Raw genomic sequence first — 18908 nt, 5'->3', positions numbered from 1 at the left:
CTGCACAGGAAACGTGTATATTACTAGCTTTGTTTTCCCAGTAAGGACACTAACACCAGGAGAGACCCAAAAGATAACTGCAGGAAACTTGAAAAACGGATTCATACTGAAACTATTGAATTATTTTCCTGAAAAAGAAGAAAGTGAAAAAGCTATGAAGGCAAAACGCTCTGGAATTTTATTTTTTTTCTGAGCACTGATCCAGGGAGTTTCCAGGAGCACCAGGAGGAAAATTTGTTCAAAACAGCAGAGATGGACTGAGAATGCTAATTAAATATGCTCTCGGATCAGCAAGCACAAACCACCACCCCAAAGCCTATTTAAAAAAAAAAAAAAAAAAAAAAAAAAAAAAAAAAAAAAAAAGCTTCTTTACCACAAAATGACACTAAGCTTCAAACGTGCAACATTTGTAAGGTCATTTGCATCCTGAGGAGGAAAATGCATTGGCCCGTATTAACCTATGCAGAATGGTGGGAATAAACACTGCCCTAGAGCATTCCCTCAGCATAGGAAGTGTAGAATGGATCCCTCCATGGGCATATCTCCCTGCCGATGAAGCAGGTGTGCACGTATGGGCGGGGGGTGGAGGGGTGCCACTTGTATCAGCTCTATGTCCTCTCCCTTATACCCAAAAAGAAGTTCCTCCACCAAAGCTGTGTGAGGGAACGGTCCCTGGGGTTTGAGGCTAAGTAGGGGACTGGGCACTCTGTGGCATATCCATATACCAACTGTGGACATCCAAGCTGCTATACTGTTGGAAGCAGCATCAATTCCCCGAGTCTTGTTTGTAGCTGCTACTGAGACACCACAGGGGACACCTAACCAAGTGCAAAAAAGCTCCTGATAAAGCCAGATGAAACATATGATGCCTCTATGCCTCTGCCCCTTCCCACAGCCTCCAGAATCTGAAAGGTTGGGACGTCTCCAGACTACTAAATGATTCTCTCTTTGAGTCCCTGCCTCTCCAGCCCTTTTCATGGGTCTCTCCATGCCATGATCTGACCCAGCACTAGTTTGGACTTAGCTTTTTTTCCAACCAAGGACCTCAAAGCACTTTACAAACTACTTCAGCCTCGGAACATCCGAGCAAGCAGGGCCGGCTCTACTGTTTTCGCCACCCCAAGCAGCGCGCCGAATTGCCGTTGCGGACGGCAGTGGCAGTCCATGTGCCGTTAGGGTGGCACATGCGTTTCCGCGGTGACGGCAATTCGGCAGCAGCTTCTATGTTCAGCTGTCCGTGGCGGCGCAGCTTCTGTCTTCCAGCTGAAGACAGATGCTGCTGCAAAATTGCCGCTGCTGCGGAAACGTGCGTGCCGCCCTAATGGCATACAGACTGCCCCCGCCGTCCACAGCAGCAATTCGGCGCACTGCTTGGGGCCAAAAATGCACGGACTGCCGCCCCCTGAGGATAGCCGCCCCAAGCACGGGCTTGGAATGCTGGTGCCTGGAGCTGGCCCTGCCGACGAGATAGGGAGGCATAGACATACTCATTCTCAGTCTACCCCTTTGGATAAGTGATCTGTCCAAATTCACACAGTGAGTCAGGGGGAGAGATAGAAGAGAACGCAGGATCCATAATTCTCAATCCCTCTACTCTCACCTGCTTTTATAGCCCGTATGCCCTTTGGAGTAAAGTCTGTGTGTCTGAACACAGCACATTTTCTATGCTAATGAACAAAATAGCAGCAGGCAACATTACCTTTCAGTGGGCCTACTTCTTTTCACAATACTCAAACCTCTGAATCACCTAGACTTCACCTGTTCTTCCACTGAAAGTCCAAACTACTGTGCCAGGAACACCAGAACAGTGAAAAGACGCAGGTGGGATAAAAACAGTCCATTGTCCACTACAGGAAATAGGGAGAGAAGTGAAGAGGAGGAGAGTAAGAGAGATCATCTGAACCACATTTATCTTGTTTTACATTTGTCAACATCAGCAAAAATTTTACTCTTTGGTGTATTTACTTTATTCCTATTTAATTAACATTGTCCCAAGGAGCAACTGAAGTGTACTCAGCCAAATCTGACATATCTATACAAGTGTATCAATGACCTGTTTGGGTGTAACTGCTGAAACTTGCAGAGAAATTGAAACTTTAAGGCACAAATTTTTAACAATGAGGATAAATTAACCACTGGAACCACCTCCTGGTATCACCAAACAAGATAGATGGCTTTCAGGAAGATATGCTAGTCAAACACAAAATTATTGGCTCATTGCAGGGGTAAATGGGAAAAAAAAGCCCACACCCAGTTTTATGCAGGAGGTCATTCTGGCCTTACAATCTATGAAAGCTCTTTACCTGTTTTAAAATAAACACTGTATTTAAATAATAAAGTTCTGTTTAACTTGCGTATTCATTACCTAGTACAATAGAGGTGTTATCACAATACAAATATTAAATAAGAAACTAAGAGAGAATTTTAGGCTTGAGTTATTCTATCCTTATCTTTTTTTTGTCCCCCTGTGCCTATCTGTCTGAGCAAGAAGTTATACACCTTGTGCTCTGCACTAACCAGGTGTATAGTTAAAAGGGGAGAAAAGCACAGCCTGGAGTCTGAATTTCCCTATTTTTCCTTGCAGTCTCCAAACTTTAAACACTTAATTCAAAGCCTATTAAATGTACAAGACTTACCGGTATGTATGAGGAGGAAGGGAATACAGTTTACAGACCTGCCATGACAAACCAGAGTGCAGTTTTAGAGCATGTCAATACAAGGCTAGGAGAGACAGCCTGTCACACAAGCACTGGAAAACACCTTTCTGCCTGCTGACAGGTTGATCACATGGCCACAGCTCAGACAGGGATCTGCATTCATTAAGGGGCTCAGTACATACATTATCCTTTTGTTACACTCCCAAATGCAAAGCCTAAAGAGACAGCACAGGAAAGAATTGTCACATCAGAGGCAGCAGTTTCTCCTCAGATTCACCATTCCTTTGCTTGCCAGATAGATGCATACAGTCCGGCTCAGCAGATGCTCACTAATTCATATGAACGACTGGGAGGCCCACTGCAAAATACTAAATTTTTCAAGTTAGTAAATAAATGAACAATAAAAATGGCCTTATTTTGAACATTCATTTTGATGCTGGCCATTTTATTTTATTTATGATTATACCTCATAATACCAGCAAATACCACAATACCAGCAAATATACTGTAGAATCTCCTGTAAAAATAATCATCTTCTAGTAATACAAGACCTTGCTACAGCATTAATTCTTTGAAAGGTGGGGAGAGATCCAATATTTTGTGCAAATGAGGGATTATCCAGGTTCCATCACACACACTACTTTAAAATTAGGCCCTTAGTATATTCAATGAATGAATATGGGTCTCTTATTAAAAAAACAAAACCTGCATTTCATATTATACTTTGATATGAGGGAAACTTGGGCAGATTTTCTGCACTTCTAAAGTTAGTTGTTCTTACTGTATTTCTATATGTTATGCTCTAAGACAACACTAATATTCCTATCAATCTGCTGAGCTACTACATGACAGGAAAAAGAACCAACATTCTTAAACAACACTAAAAAAAGCTACTGTTTATTTATTTTTATTAACCCAGGTATAAGTGAAAGATCACTAGTTCCTCACAGGAAAAAACAACTTACTGAATCACAGAAGCCTAAATGTCACCACTTAACATACATTAACATGCTTCAAAAGGCCATGCCAGTTGTGTTTCAAACCTCTCTGAATTCAACTCCCAGTTTTAACGAGGGTGGATTATAAAGATGCAGAAGTGTGTCACATCAGACACTTTATGTTCTTAGCTATTTTGATTTGAAAGTCAAATGGACTTTGCAGCTGTACAACCCATGCTTGATTTTAGAGGGACCTGCAAAAGAAAAATAAATAGGTGTGTGCGTTGTTTTGCTGCTTAATGACGTTCAAAGGTGACCTAAAAGTTTGTTTATATGAAGTAAAATAAGGATCAGAATGAATACTTCCCCCCCACCCTTACAAATCAGCTTTCACAGAGATAGGATATCCTACCATTCAGGCAATATAAATTCAATCATGACTCCTGCAATCCACTAAAATCACTAATCATTTGCCTACCTGTCAACAGCACATCACACAAAAAAAAAAAATAATAATATATAGGACACCATCAATGTAGGCCTGATCCAATGCCCATTGAAGTCAATGGAAAGACTCCTATTGACGTCAATGAGCTATGGATCAGGTATTAAAATACAGTTAGTAACTGATCACTTGCTACAGTCACTCTCTACTGACATGGGTTATTCAATGAAAATTTAAAAAAAAAAAAAAAAAAAAAAAAAGAGTACAACAGAAGGTATTGAACATTCCTAATATAACACTCATATGAAAATCAAGATCTCATAAGTCAGCAATTAAGAATGTTAGAACAGGTTACCCAAAGTGTTGTTATTCAAAACCATTATATGCCCATCTTAATATTTACAATAAACGAAAGAGATCCAATACACAAATCTCTGTCAGAGCCAAAATATTTTATGATCATTAATACATTCCTAATATTCCAACAGAATAATACTGTAAAGTCTTGTGAAGTGACTGGATGGTCTTTTTCCCTATCAAATCCTCAGGACATATTTGTAAAAACAGATGAACCAAATTATTCCCTTTGCTGTAATTACCTCATTCCCTCAGCATTCTTGAACAGAGATGGCTTGAGGAGACTGCCAGTAATTTGCCAGAGTTCCACCACATTTTCATTCCTTTTAGTTTCAAACGTCACTGTTCGAGTAGCACTGTTCAAAGCTGATAGCAAAGGAAAGGTTTTCTACATAAGCAAGAACTGCTAATCCAACCAATATTTCTGTAGCCTCAGGCTAGAATTTTTTTTTAAGTAGTGAAATGAGAGAGAAAAAGAAGGGATAGGAGTGGCCCACGATCTACCTTCAAGCTCTTTGGAATCAATCTTCCTTTCTCTTCCTTGCAATTTGGAAATCAGAGGCTTAAAGACAGTGTTCCCATCCTCCTTTTATAAGCGGTTTACATGTGATAAGAGCTAGGATGTTAATAAAAATAGCTCAGCACCAAGTCATGGATATTTCACAAACACAAATCTAAAAAACCCAAAGGCTAATATTTATGGATTACCATGTCTCTTTCCCCACATTTCCAACCACAGACTAACATTTCCAAAATGGAAAAATAAATGTAGGGAAATAGCAAAAATCCATCTCTTACATATCAATGTCATGAACACAACTGTTAGTGGCTGGCTTCCATTTAATTTTCATACTGGATGGCTGTGACATTTCAGGGTGCAATCCAGACCACTGAGGGGGCTGTGTCATCCCTGCCCTGCAACCTTGGGTGCCTTACACTGCCTTGCTGCTGTAGCTGCCACCTGAGTCATTCACAAACAGCCTTCCAGCATGTCAGTCACACCCCTAGTGTCTGTGTATAGCTGCAGCCTGGCAGTAGTACTTTGGTCACACTTGGGCTTCCACCAGCCTTGGTTACCACATGCAGGGTGAACACAACACACTACTTGACCTGGATTTTCCACAAAAAATGTGTATTCTGTTTTGCATTACCAGCTGTCAGATAACAAAGGTCCATTGTCCCTGTAAGGGAACAATACACAACAACTTGCCATCCTAAATGGCTTTAGCCACACAGTTCACAACATTGGATTAATTTTGATTAAAGGACAAAAAAGGTTCATTTAACTACAGAGATGTAGATTTTAAATGAGTACAAGTAATACTACATTAAAGTCGGAAATGGTTACAAGAAAAAGATAACACACTTCCTAGTACTAAAACTTTACAAACTAGGCTTTGTCCAAAGTAAAATTCTTACCACATGCTTCCAAAAGCCATAGTGAACAATCACTCCCAAAGTCAAAGAGCTGGATTCTTTTGTCTTCTTAGGTTCAAGAGAGATGGATAGGAGAGACAACTTGGGGTGTTTTTGTCCCTCACTTTTATGGTTCAGTCCTCCTTTGAAATGCATCTGCCAGAGGGTGGTCCCCTAGATAAAGTTCTTTCCAGCTGAGAGCAAGGAGACATGATGTCTAGTGGGGGGTTGCTAAGTTGTTTACTCAAACTGCAGATCTGTTTGTTCCTGCCCCCTTTCCTTGCCCAAGAATGGCCACTTGATTGGTAATGGCCCAGCTTTGATGATACCTGGCCCAGTGTCAGCTTGTCCTTTGTCTTTGAAAAACAGGTTTACCCACTGCCACTGCCCAGACCTGTCTGGCAAACACACTTCAGTCATGATTTCAGCTCATGTTCAGAACTTCACTTATGCTATTATTGTCCAGAGAGTTATTAATTTTCAAATGATACCTTCCAAGGCATATTCTGCACAAAGATTATTACTATCTAGTTTAAGGTGTGAATATAGGGCTGTATTCTGTCACAATGGCAAAGCCCACATCCCAGTTAATACTGTGCATTGCTGATACTGTACATACTCCAAAAAAAGGTTTTTTTAATATTCCAATTGTGGAGTTCTAGTACTTTTGAAGCCATTTAGGTCATTCACAATGATTAGGTAACAGAGGACAGCTTTGCTCATCTCCCCTGTCCTCAGTTTAGGCTTGACCAGCACTTTTACTACCACCTTGAACGCCTCTGTTGTTTCTCTGTGATGGGGGCACTAGATTCAGTGTAATAGGATGATGTCAGAGCATGCAGAAAGAGCGCTACGTTGCATGAAAAAGACACAAACTTGATTGAAAGAGGAAATATCTATCCCAAGTGCTACAAGACCAATGGGGTGGGCTATCTATCTTGTTCATTTCCTGAATGAAGCAATGGCAATGCAGAAACTATTAGAAGCCTAATAACCAGGAAAGCCAGTCAACACAGAACAAGTATGATGCTGCCATTAGCATTGGAACCTTCATTGCAGCAATTAGGATGAACCAGCTGCTAGTAAAAATAATAATACTGCACATTTATGTAGTGCTTTACATCTTCAAAAGGCTGTACAAACGTTTGCTTAAATGATCACCACAAAACTGCTGAGATGGAGATACTACCCCTGTTTTACAAATGGGAAAACAGAGGTGGAAGTGAAACATCTATTACCAAGGCAAATGACTTCTTTTATACTGTAAGCTCTTTGAGGCTGGGACCATCTTTGTGTTCTGTGTTTGTAGAGCACTGATCCAGGACTGTAGGTCATAGGTGCTAACAACATGGATAATAAGAACATCCAGAGTTACATAAACTCTTGAGGTTTTGTAACACTTAGTGTAATAGGTGCATTAGCGCCTCCCTCTGATCAATAGGGATTAAACAGAAGATTTCCCAGTTAGCAGGTTATTTCATAACTGCCTACTGCTCTGAAGATTCTAGCACTGTCAGAGACAAGATACTGGACTAGAGGAACCAGCATGTCAAGTCCTATGTACAGGAAAATTGAGCACCTCTGAAAACTCTGGCTATAGAAGACTTGCACCAGACCACAAAGTGTGTCAGTCTCCACCAGGATAAGGCCTTGGGAGCAACTTGTTCCCAGTTTCTTGGTCAGATAACACCACTCAGTACTGAAGGAACAGATGAAAACATCCCTCCTAACTCCCAGACCATTCTTTATCCCTAGACACAGAGAGAGGAAGAAATGAGAGAGAAAAATTACACCAAGGAAGGATTGTGGATCTGTAAATAATGATACAAGTAGAGGAGAGGAATTAGGAGCACAGATAAAAAAGGTCCAATGTGGCAAGATTAAGCTAGAGCTGATGATAGGAAATCCAAGAGGAGGAAAATGAAGTGTAAAATTACATAACTAAGCTAGTAGGCCTCAAATTCTGCCTTTGGATGAACTTATAAAACTGCAATTAAGGCCAATGGAATGCTCGCACTAATTTGGGAAGCTGCAAATTATTTTAGAGGCACATAAATATATGACAGACTTCTCCATTTATTAAAAGTCCAGGAGATCAACAAGCTCTCTTCAAATACACCTTGATATGAGAAAACAAACAAACCCAAAGCCGTGGTATGACTAGATTTCACAGCAAGAACTCAATTGATCATCATAATTCATAACAGTACAAAATTACACTGGGTAGCTGAAAAAACAAGAACATGCCACTGTAGTACAAAGGTTTCTAATACAAAACCCATATGTAATACAGTCATTGATCTGAATCCAGATCTTTCCCATATTAGATGTCACTCAGGGCAGGCACCAGGCTCCATCATCTCTGTCTAATCTGGGCCACTCATAGAGGACATGCAAAGTTGTTATATTTCATAACTTTTCCCCTCTCTGTAATGTTCAACAGAGGGATTCTTTCAACTGGCTCTTTCTGTGTGTTCCTCCAGCTGCCCAATAGCATGCCTGCCATGGCAGATGTTCAGGCTTCATTCTTAACACATGTCCCCAATATTTCCATCTTCTGTTCTGGATAACTTTAGAGTTGCTAAACTCTCCAATGAATCTCAGCTCCTGTAAATTCAAACCACTGAATGCCTACTTTTTCTACATTTACTCCAAAGTATTCATGAAATAAATTGTGATTTTCCAAGGGGCTTGAAGGAGTGAGGCACCTAACTCCCTCAAGTGCCTTTGAAAATCCCAGCCTATAAATTAGACAAAGCACAAACACACTCCCTCAAGAATAAATAGGCCAGATTCAATTTTAAGACGACTGCTCTGGAAAGTGTCTGAGATTTGGCTGTAAGGATGAAGTAAGGATGAGGGCATCCCAAGAGCACAGCCAAAAGCAAGCAGAACCTGTGCTTATTTTGTAATGAAAGGGGTGCCAGGCCTCAAGCAATTACATTCCAGGCCTCAACCAACTTTTTTACAATCATGACTGACGCAGCAAACCCAGAGGTGCAGGGCCGGCGCTTCCATTTAGGCGACCTAGGCGGTTACCTAGGGCACCAGGATTTGGGAGGGCGGCAGACTGCTCTGGTGGATTTGCTGCAGGCATGCCTGCGGAGGGTCCGCTGGTCCCACAGCTCCGGTGGAGCATCCGTAGGCACACCTGCGGCAAATCCACTGGAGCTGCAGGACCAGCGGACCCTCCGCAGGGATGCCTGCGGCAAATCCACCGGAGCTGTGGGACTGGCGAGCCGGCCCTGCACCTAGGGCGCCAAAAACCCTGGCACCGCTCCTGCAGAGGTGCCTTCAGCCTGGGCACAAATCAAACACTGAGCAGAACTCACTGTGAGAGAGAGAGAGGAGGCAAAACTCTAGAACAAGATGTCAAGAGTCTGACTCCACTAGCAAAATAAAAAAAAAAAAAAAGTTTGTGAAACAAGCACTGCAGAAGGCTGGAACAACACTAGTTCGCTCTTCCACACAGGGAAGAACGAACAAACCCTTTAACCAGAATTCATATATTTTAGGCAGAAGTCACCAGCACACTAAGCAAATGAGTCACAGTAATGTTGAATTTCAACCAGCCAAGGTGAAAACATTGCTAAAACACTCTTCGCGATCTTGTTAAATCACACTGTCTAGCTGCAAGTGTTAAGAGAATAAATACGCTTGTTCAGTCTCATGAGATTTTTCCTCTTTAGCTCAGACTTCGTAAAACTGCAGCAAGTGTAAATTAAACACTTTACTTGCCCAGAGTTTTTGGACCTGTCGGTAACCAACAGATGAAAAGGTATTGCTAACATGTGACTTTGATTTTCTCAACTGCTCGAGACAGCATTTTAGTGTCTTAAAGAAATTAATAGCTGAAAGCTCAGTGCCTGTTTTTCTACAAGGGTAAAGAGAGTTTTTACTCACAGAACAACAAGTCAATAAGCAATACCACCCCACCCCCACACAATACAATCCTTTATTCTCCTGCTTAAAATATCCCTGGGTGGCAAGTACTGAGGCACCCAGTGATATTGCAGTGGGTTTAATCTGAAGTACCTGGGAGTCAGCGTAAAGCAGCTTTATTCTACAGAGCTCTAAAGTATAACAATCTTTTAATTAAAACAAAATTAATACCTATATTCTCCAATGGTGTGTATTTCTGGGAACCATTGAGGAAGCAACATACATTCAGTAGGCACCATCATGTCTTTACTTGTCTCTCCAAAGTGCCCAACCCATTCTTAGGCATCCAAAATAATAGACAAATCATCATCATCTCTAGACATGTGAATGAGCCAAATATGATTTCTAGCTACACTTAGAACACACTACATTAAGTGGCTACTCCTCCAATTGGGTTTGGGGGACAGAATATTAAGGAGCCTTTCAATATAAAAAGCTTTGGAAAGGTTTTCATTGTCCCTGTCGCCACCTATTTGGCAATTCTATCAATACAAAACAAAAACAAAAACAAAAAAAAAACTCTGTTTTCATCTGTTTGATGATAGTATTAATTTCAGTGTGGTTACTGTCAAAAGAGAAACTACAAAATGGCATAAGAGGGTTCCTCATTTGCTCTCTCTTGAAGGACTTTCCAATCAAGTTTACTCAGTTTGCAAAGTGAAAGATGTTTTTGCTGTCAGCCCTGCAAACTCCACCCAGGCTCTTAGAAGCCACGCTGCTTTTGTGTCCCCTACAGCAGCCAGAAGGTTCCAAAGTGGGCCAGGAAATCAGCATAAACTCCCTCTCACTTCCAGCAAGGAATGCCACTTGAAAAGTATCTTCCTTACACACCTGGGAGCGAGGCCAATACAGAAAATGAAGCAAGGTCAAGGAACAATACCTTAGAAGGAAGCCCACCATCTTGCCTCTTCCCATTACAGAGAATAGGGTCCAGATCCTCTTGGAAAATTAGGCACCTCACTCCCATAGATTTCAGTGAAAGTTAGGAGCCTCAGTACCTTTCAGAGGATTTGGGACTAGGTGTGTAGGGTTGCCTGTAGGCTTCACTTGTAGAGTTTTCCTTTGTCTTTCATATTAGCTTCTGGCTGGTAGATTAACTAGTCAATGTGTGGTATTTTTTGAAGCCCTGGACTAATCAAAATCAAACTATAACATGCAAACATGGAATTTAAAGTGTTTATAAGATAAAACCTCTATCAAATGTTAACACACACCCATTAATCATATCCCTTAAAAAAAAGAAAAAAAAGGATCTGCACAAGGCCTGGTTTAACACACTGGACTATTAGCATAATTTGGAAGCAGACTGATTTTCCAGTGTTGTGGCAAACATTTTACCATTCACAGCAAGTCCTATCATCACTCTCAAAATGCTGGGGGGCGGGGAAAACAGCTTTTCGATATTTCATTGAAATAAAACAAGCCAACATATTTGAAGTGTCACGGGACACAAGATCATAGAATCATAGGATTGGAAGGGCCCTTGAGAGGTCATCTAGTCCAGTCCCCTGCACTCATGGCAGGACTAAGTATTATCTAGACCATCCCTGATAGGTGTTTGTCCAACCTGCTCTTAAAAATCTCCAATGATGGAGATTCCACAACCTCCCTAGGCAATTTATTCCAGTGCTTAACCACCCTGACAAGAAGTTTTTCCTAATGTCCAACCTTAACCTCCCTTGCTGCAATTTAAGCCCATTGCTTCTTGTCCTATCCTCAGAGGTTAAGAACAATTCTTCTCCCTCCTCTTTGTATTAACCTTTTATGTACTTGAAGACTTATGCCCCTCTCCATCTACTCTTTTCCAGACTAAACAAACCCAATTTTTTCAGTCTTCCCTCATAGGTGATGCTTTCTAGACCTTTAATCATTTTTGTTGTTGTTCTCTGCATTGTCTCCAATTTGTCCACATTTTCCTGAAATATGGCATCCAGAATTGGACACAGTACTCCAGTTTAAGCCTAATCAGTGTGGAGTACAGCAGAAGAATACCTTCTTGTATCTTGCTTACAACATTCCTGCTAATAGATCCCAGAATGATGCTTGGGGTTTTTTTGTGTTTTTTTTTTTTGGGGGGGGGGGGGTTGCGCAACAGACTGTTGGACTGTTGACTCATATTTAGCTTGTAGTCCACTAGGACCCCTAGATCCCTTTCTACAGTATTCCTTCCTGGGCAGTCATTTCCCATTTTGTATGTGTGCAGCTGATTGTTCCTCCCTAATGGAGAGCTTTGCATTTGTCCTTATTGAATTTCATCCTATTTATTTCAGAACATTTAAAATTTTAATCCTATCCTCCAAAGCACTTGAAACCCCTCCCAGCTTGGTATCTTCCACAAACTTTATAAGTGTACCCTTTATGCCATTATCAAAATCATTGCTGAAGATATTGAACAGAACCAGACAGAACTGATCCCTCTGGGACCCCACTCGTTATGCCCTTCCAGCATGACTGTGAACCACTGATAATTACTCTCAGCGAATGGTTTTCCAGCAGCTGAATGGTCTGTAATTCCCCACATTGTCCTTATTTCCCTTTTTATAGATGAACACTATTTGCCCTTTTTAGCCTTACCTGGAGACTTTCAATGAGTCTCCTATTTCCATCTCAACCCCAGTCCATGTGTATACATAAGGCAACACATCCTCCCCTTTTTCCCCCACCTGTCCTCCCTGAGCAAGCTGTACCCTTCTATACCAATATTCCAGTCATGCTTATTATCTCACCAAATCTCTGTGCTGCCAACTATATCATTGTGTTTTACTAGCATTTTGAGCTCTTTCTGCTTATTCCCCATACTTCTTGCATTAGTATACTGATTTGTTTTTCCCCTACCCCAGTTCTGTCCTTTCTCTCCTTTATCTCTGCTGTAATAGCCCATGCTTCCCCCATATTCTGACCTTTCTCCCAGGTCTCCATGTTTGTGACTCACCTGCCCTCCTCAAACCTCGTTTAAAGCCCTCCTCACCAATCAGTATCCAAATACAGGACTTATTATGAATTATCAAAGATTTGCACTCTACTGGAAAACATGGCAATTTCTTAATTGTGTTACTGGTGAAGAGGCTGGCTTGAGTCAAGCTCTGAGATCAGATACAGACTGAATGTTTACCTTTTTAACAATGAGGGTCAAAGATAGAAGTATCAAAACTACATTGCACAAAATCCTTAGAAGTGGCTAAATGGAGATACTGTTTAATGTGCTACACAGAAGTTAGAAGACTGATCAGCAGCACTTTTTTCCAGCTGAAGGTTTCTACTACTTTCACTTAGCTGGCTAAACATTTGGATATACATATTGCAAGAACATGATGGAGGTAATCAAGACAAAACAAGAGGATTTGCATCAGCTATTTCCAATTTAGGCCCTGATCCCGCAAAGATTCATGGCATGTGTAATTTTACTCATGTGTGTAGCCCAACTGAAAAACAGAAGTCTGAAATGTTTGACCGATTACAGTTGCCTATAACACCCAAGGCCCTGACCTTGCAAACACACAGATGTGCTTGTGTCGGTTCTCAGGGTACCCAGGACTGAGAGTCACCTTGTTACCACTCTACCTCCACCAAGAGGTAGACTTCCTTGTGCTTAACTGAGTGTCAGCTCCCTGATATCACCAACCTGTTAGCCACCCAAGCACTCTCCTCTGGGCAGTGCTAGTCCTTACCTTGCATTGCAGGTTAGCAACAGGTGCACCCTAGTCCCCAAGCCCCTTTGAAGAGCTCCCCTGTAGTGTCCAGCTGAACCAGTGAACACTCTCAGAAATACCAGGTCTGCTGCCCCCAGAGAAATATGCACACCTGCTCATACGATTCAGCTCAGGATCAGCACCTTGCTTAATACCACAGCACTACTACATATTTATAGTGAAAAACAATAAGCTTGTTATCAAAAAAAAAATCACGATTCAAGGGACAGTGAGTAAGCAAACTGGAAACAAAAAGTTACATATAAAATAAAGTCATAACATGCTTCCTAGAGACCAAACTTAGCTTTACTTCACCCCCAGCGTCCTCTGCAGCATTTCAACCAAGGTTGGTTGAGATCCCATTTTCATAAATGTAAAACACCCGCCCATTTATTTCCCAGTGGCAACAGGATGGGGTATCTTTGCTCACTGAATACAGTTCAGCAAAACTTTAAAGTGTATAACAAGAGAAGGTTCTCTTCCATTGCTGTGTTTCTCTAGCTCTTCGTTCATTTTTGGAATTTTTACATTCAGCTTAGATCAGTGATGAGAGACCCATTGTGAATGAGACAATACTTGATTTACATCTCAACAGGGAGACAGGTGAATAAATATCCCTCAGCTGATAGGAAACCTGTTAGTCAAGCTTGCTTTGATGCAGACTTTAAAAAATATTTTCAGGATAAATACATTACTCCCTACAGTATTGTCTGTACATACATTTCACAATTATATTAATGGTGAGTGTAACCTCGCTTTCATTTAAGACCTTACATGACCTCTTTGGTGAATCAGAATGTACATACCAGAATCAGGACATTCTGTAACCCTCTTGCCAGTTAGCCTCACAGTGCTTAACTTTAAGCATATGAGCAGTTCCGTCGCAATGAGACTATTTATGACATTTTGTATGTGCATTAGACTTTGTGGGAATTCGTGTCTCAGATCAAAATGGAGATGAGCTCAAAGTTCAAGCTGATTATGTCTATTTTTTTTTTAAACCGACTAGTTTCTGACACAGCAGCCTTTAAATTGTATATCCTGGATTTAAAATATATATAAAATATCCTGGATTTAAAATTATATATAAGAGTGATAGAGTTGTTCTGCTCCCATATTAATGTTAATTGAGAGCTTTTCAACAAGGAAGAAAATTACTAATTTTACAGGGGATCAGCAAAACTGACTTCACAAAGGTATTAAATGTACAAATATATTAAAATAATATTTTCTCTAATCTTTCAATTAGAGCAACCAAAAGTCTCAATCTTGCAAACACTTGCACAAATGCTCAATTTTATACACACCAGCAGTCCTACTGATTTAAGCAAAACCACTCACTTGCTGAAGTTTAATAAATGTATGTGTCTGCAGGATCAGAAATGTAGCTATTCCTCATAACTAGAGTAAGTACAAGATTTTCAGACAAAAAGGTGATTTTCAGTGACAGTGACCCTTTAACTAGCAACTGCGATAGGGAAAACAACGAAAAAGGTAAAAACTTCAAGAAGGTTAAAGCCATTGATAACTGCAACACACATTAATAAAGACAGATAAAAAAGATGGTTGAAAGCCATGAGTTGCAAACCATTGCATAACATACCTGGAAAAGCAACTCAGAGCCAGGATGTTTGAAAACTTTGGATCTCAGTGGCAAACAGACACAATATTAGTTTATGGAAAATTTTGTACCAAAGAAAATATACAAAACAAGCCTCGCCATATGAAGGTGGTCTAACCCAGCCATTTTAGGAAAATCAATACACACAGCAGTGTAAAGCTCCATTGGAACTTTTTCTAAATGGGAGGATTGAGACAGCATCATTCAAAGGCGTTAAATCACTTTTCTTGGTGGCTACTAGCCACTCACGTTAAAGAGAGGAGAGTCTGTAATACTCAGAGAAAACCCTTGGAGGACCAAGGACACAAGGCTTCCCAGTTTACTGGATGACACAGTACTTGAGAGAAGGATGATAGAGAAGCAAATACTAGTCACTGAAATGAAAGTCAGCAAGTATTCTGTAACTGCAGTCCTTACCATGTGTGCCTTCAAGTGTTCTTTTATTCCACTACAGTTGCAAAAGGAGACATTTTGATATATTTAGGCTCTGGAGGCACCAATTATTTAGCTTTATATTTTAACTTTCACCCACAGGAGAAAAAAAAATGCTGCAGTTAACAGAAGTGATTTTACATAGCTGGGATGATTTAGTTGGGGATCGGTACTGCTTTTAGCGGGGGGTTGGACTGGATGACCTCCTGAGGTCTCTTCCAACCCTGATATTCTATGAGCCTATGATACATTTCCAGCTGGACTGAAAATCATATTTCATGTATGAGGTTAACATCTGACTGACAAAAATTACTTGTATGGCAAAATGTAGAGATTAAAAACAGGAGTATCATTAGAATAACTGTTCATTCTGTATAATAATTTATGTATGTCCTGGTAACTCTGAGTCACAGTGTATTCCTTCTAATTGGACATTTATTTGTATTTACTTCTTCCCAATTTCATCTGTCAGATACAACCATTCAAAAAGTTTTAGATCAAAGACCGTGAAGAGTCAGATACAAAAACTTCACAGTATATACATAGACACACACATACATACACACACACCTATAGTGCAATCCTAGAGGGTTTCATAACTTCTTGTACAATAAAAATAATGTTCAAAGACAATTGTGTTAAGAGAGTCCAGGCCAATAAAATATACAAAAAAGGGAGAGGAAAAAAAGCCAGAAGTGAGTTTGCCCTAGTGGGAGGTCTGAATTAAGTATCCCCTTACCCTGACTAAAGATACAAACCTGCCAACAACACTTATTCACTAGCCGTGTACAAGAAAGTCATTGTACAAAGAAGATACCTAGCAATTAGCTCCATGATGTCCTGTAGACCAAACCTGGTCATTGTCGATATAAACGTTTTACTAACAGCATGGACACCAAGACAGAATGCAGAGCCCCTTTCTCATGTCACATTAACCTTTAAAAAAAACCTCAGCTCCCCTACTGGTCATTAAAATCTAAGCTGAGAATGCCAAATTCATCTCCCATATGGCTAATGCAGCAATAGTCAAACAATGGTCCGTGAAGCACTTGCCCCGGTCCATGGAGAGGTGCTTGGGCATATGGCGCTTACTCGCCTCGTTTCCAGCTGCTAAGTACACAAATGTTTGGCTAACATTACCTTCTCACATAAGCAGCTTTGGTAGATGACATAGGCTGTTGTGCAAGGGCAAATGGAAAGAGTAGAAGAGCCACATGATCAGAAATGGAAGGAGAGATGTCCAAGAGACACCCTGTTAAGATGTGGCCCATGCTACAGAAAAAAGAAACCCCCCCTATTGAGCATACATCTGAACACAGGTCCTTCTCTGGTCTTCATTTTAAATGAAAATTCCACTATTACTTATATATATGCAATCCCATTGAGGTCAACGGGCTTTTATGGCTGCAATTCACAGCAAAAGGTGTTCACCTTTACTCATATTTCATCTGTTCTACCGTGATATTAAAACTGAGAAAAGGGAGGAGAACAACAAAAGTAGTAGTAGGAACATCTGTCCCTCTAGCTACTTTTATAGTTGCTACCAACCAGTTTTAAGCCAGGCTTTATTCCTAGTTGTGGAATTGCTTTTTGGGTACTCGCTCCCAATCCAAAAATATTTATCCCCCTGGGAAATCATGGTGTATGTAGTCCTGCTGGGGATCCCTTAAGACGGACCATGAGACCACCACTGCTGTTAGAGCCTAGAACAAGTAGGGGGTGGGGGGCGTGTGCCAAGGAAAGATAGCAAAGAGAAGGGAAAAAGGTTGGAGAGAGAAGATCAGAGACAACAGAGGAGTAAAAGGGAGTGGGACAGACAAAGATATCCCACCAAAAAAAAGTGTATTTTGTCGGTCACAGACAAGAAGAACTGCCTTCAGAAAAAACAGAAAGTGGCACTATAATGAGAGAGTCAAATCACCTGCTAAGAGGGGAGAGGGGCACAGAGAAAACAGATACGTTAGTCTTACACGGTTAGCCCCTCTTGCCCAATCCCCCTAGTGAGGACATTGTCTGATATTGACAAATTCATAACATGAGCCACGTTAACGCACAGGTACCAGTACTTCAAAGAGCACCTCTACTCCAGGGGGACAATAAAATCAGCTACGAACCTCCTGTGGTGGAAGCCCAGCTGACAAGATCAGAGAGCAGGTGTGGCAGCTACCGCTCAAGTTACCAGGAAAACGTAGACACACATCAGCAGCGTTTGTCTCCCCAACACCCTGACAAGGGGGGGAACCCAGGAGAAAAAACAATACTCTCACTCTACTTGGATAGCCCAGGTCTGAAATACGCTGGGGAAGGAGTCACCGGGCAGATACAGGAGGCGTTAAAACACACAGATCGTTGACTGACACACACAAGGCTCCTTGCCTGAGAGCTTCCAGTCTCTACCCCCCACGCCAGCTGAAACAGGGGAAGGGAGGGGGACAGTGGACACTGCAATTCGCCATATTAAAAAAAAAACAAGCACACATACCAAAACAAACACACACACTTTGTGGGGGCGGGGGGAGTTACAGGAGAACAAAAGGGGACCCAATGAGCTGGGAACATCCCAGCCCACCACAGTCCCTGCTGCTGCCTTTGGGAACCTCTTACCTTTGGAGAGGTTGTTTTCCTTCCTCGCAGGCAGCAGCTGATGTGCCGCCACCAGGCTCCCCTGGCACCGGGGGCGAGCTGGAGGAGAGGGCGGCAGGGAAAGCCTCCCCAGCCCTGGGCGCGAGGAGACCAAGGAGTGCCCCCCCGCCAGGAGGGCTCTCTCCAGCGCACAGAGAACCAGCCTCAGGGAAGGAGGCGCCCAGGTTACGCGGCTCAGCTGCTGAACGCTGCTCCCCCACGTTGTGGCTTTCTGCTGCTCCTGCCCGTGGAACAAAGTGCAGCAGCAGCAGCGGCAGCGAGGGGAGGACGCAGCTCAGGGTTCCAAAGCGCCCGCCTCTGCTGCTTGCTGCTGCGCTCAGGCTTGCCGCAGACCGGAGCGCCCCCTGCTGGCCATAGTCTTCCCCACATCGGGTGAGCTGAGCCGCGTTCTCACTAACCTGAGGTTCAGACCCGCTCTATCCCGATAGCTTTTACCTCCCTGGTGTGTGTAGTAGGGGAGGTGAAATCACCGCCCTGACCTTATTGCATGTTCACGTCCAAGCAGCTGAGTACAGGATGTGACTCCAAATTTTGCTGAAGGTTAATTAGACGTAGGATGGCCAGACATCCCGATTTTATAGGGACAGTCCTGATTTTTGGGTCTTTTTCTTATATAGGCTCCTGTTACCCCCCACCCCTTGTCCTGATTTTTCACGTTTGCTGTCTGGTCACCCTAATTAGACGTGGTGTACTTTTTATGAAAAATCAATACAGAAATAATCGGGGAGGGTGTTCAACCTGGCATTCAACCCAATCCATACATTTGGA

The 18908-nt window shown here is 41.9% G+C and overlaps 1 protein-coding gene across 9 annotated transcripts in view; it reads right to left on the bottom strand.

Annotated features, from left to right (window-relative positions):
• Nucleotides 1–18417, bottom strand: part of EPS8 (epidermal growth factor receptor pathway substrate 8) — a 227864-nt gene extending 209447 nt beyond the window's left edge. For 4 of the 9 annotated variants that reach the window (XM_030542196.1, XM_030542206.1, XM_030542216.1 and 1 more), the window contains exon 1: nt 18102–18416. The gene's annotated coding sequence lies outside the window, so the exon portion shown is untranslated. Of the gene's footprint in view, nt 1–2636; nt 2657–17611; nt 17674–18101 lie in introns of those variants that run through there. The other 5 variants (XM_030542160.1, XM_030542186.1, XM_030542177.1 and 2 more) reach the window with 3 other exon arrangements.
• Nucleotides 18418–18908: the final 491 nt, after the last annotated feature.

Source organism: Gopherus evgoodei, chromosome 1 (genome assembly GCF_007399415.2).
Source record: "Gopherus evgoodei ecotype Sinaloan lineage chromosome 1, rGopEvg1_v1.p, whole genome shotgun sequence".
Taxonomy (NCBI): Eukaryota; Metazoa; Chordata; order Testudines; family Testudinidae; genus Gopherus; species Gopherus evgoodei.
This window is presented reverse-complemented; position numbering and strand designations above follow the sequence as displayed.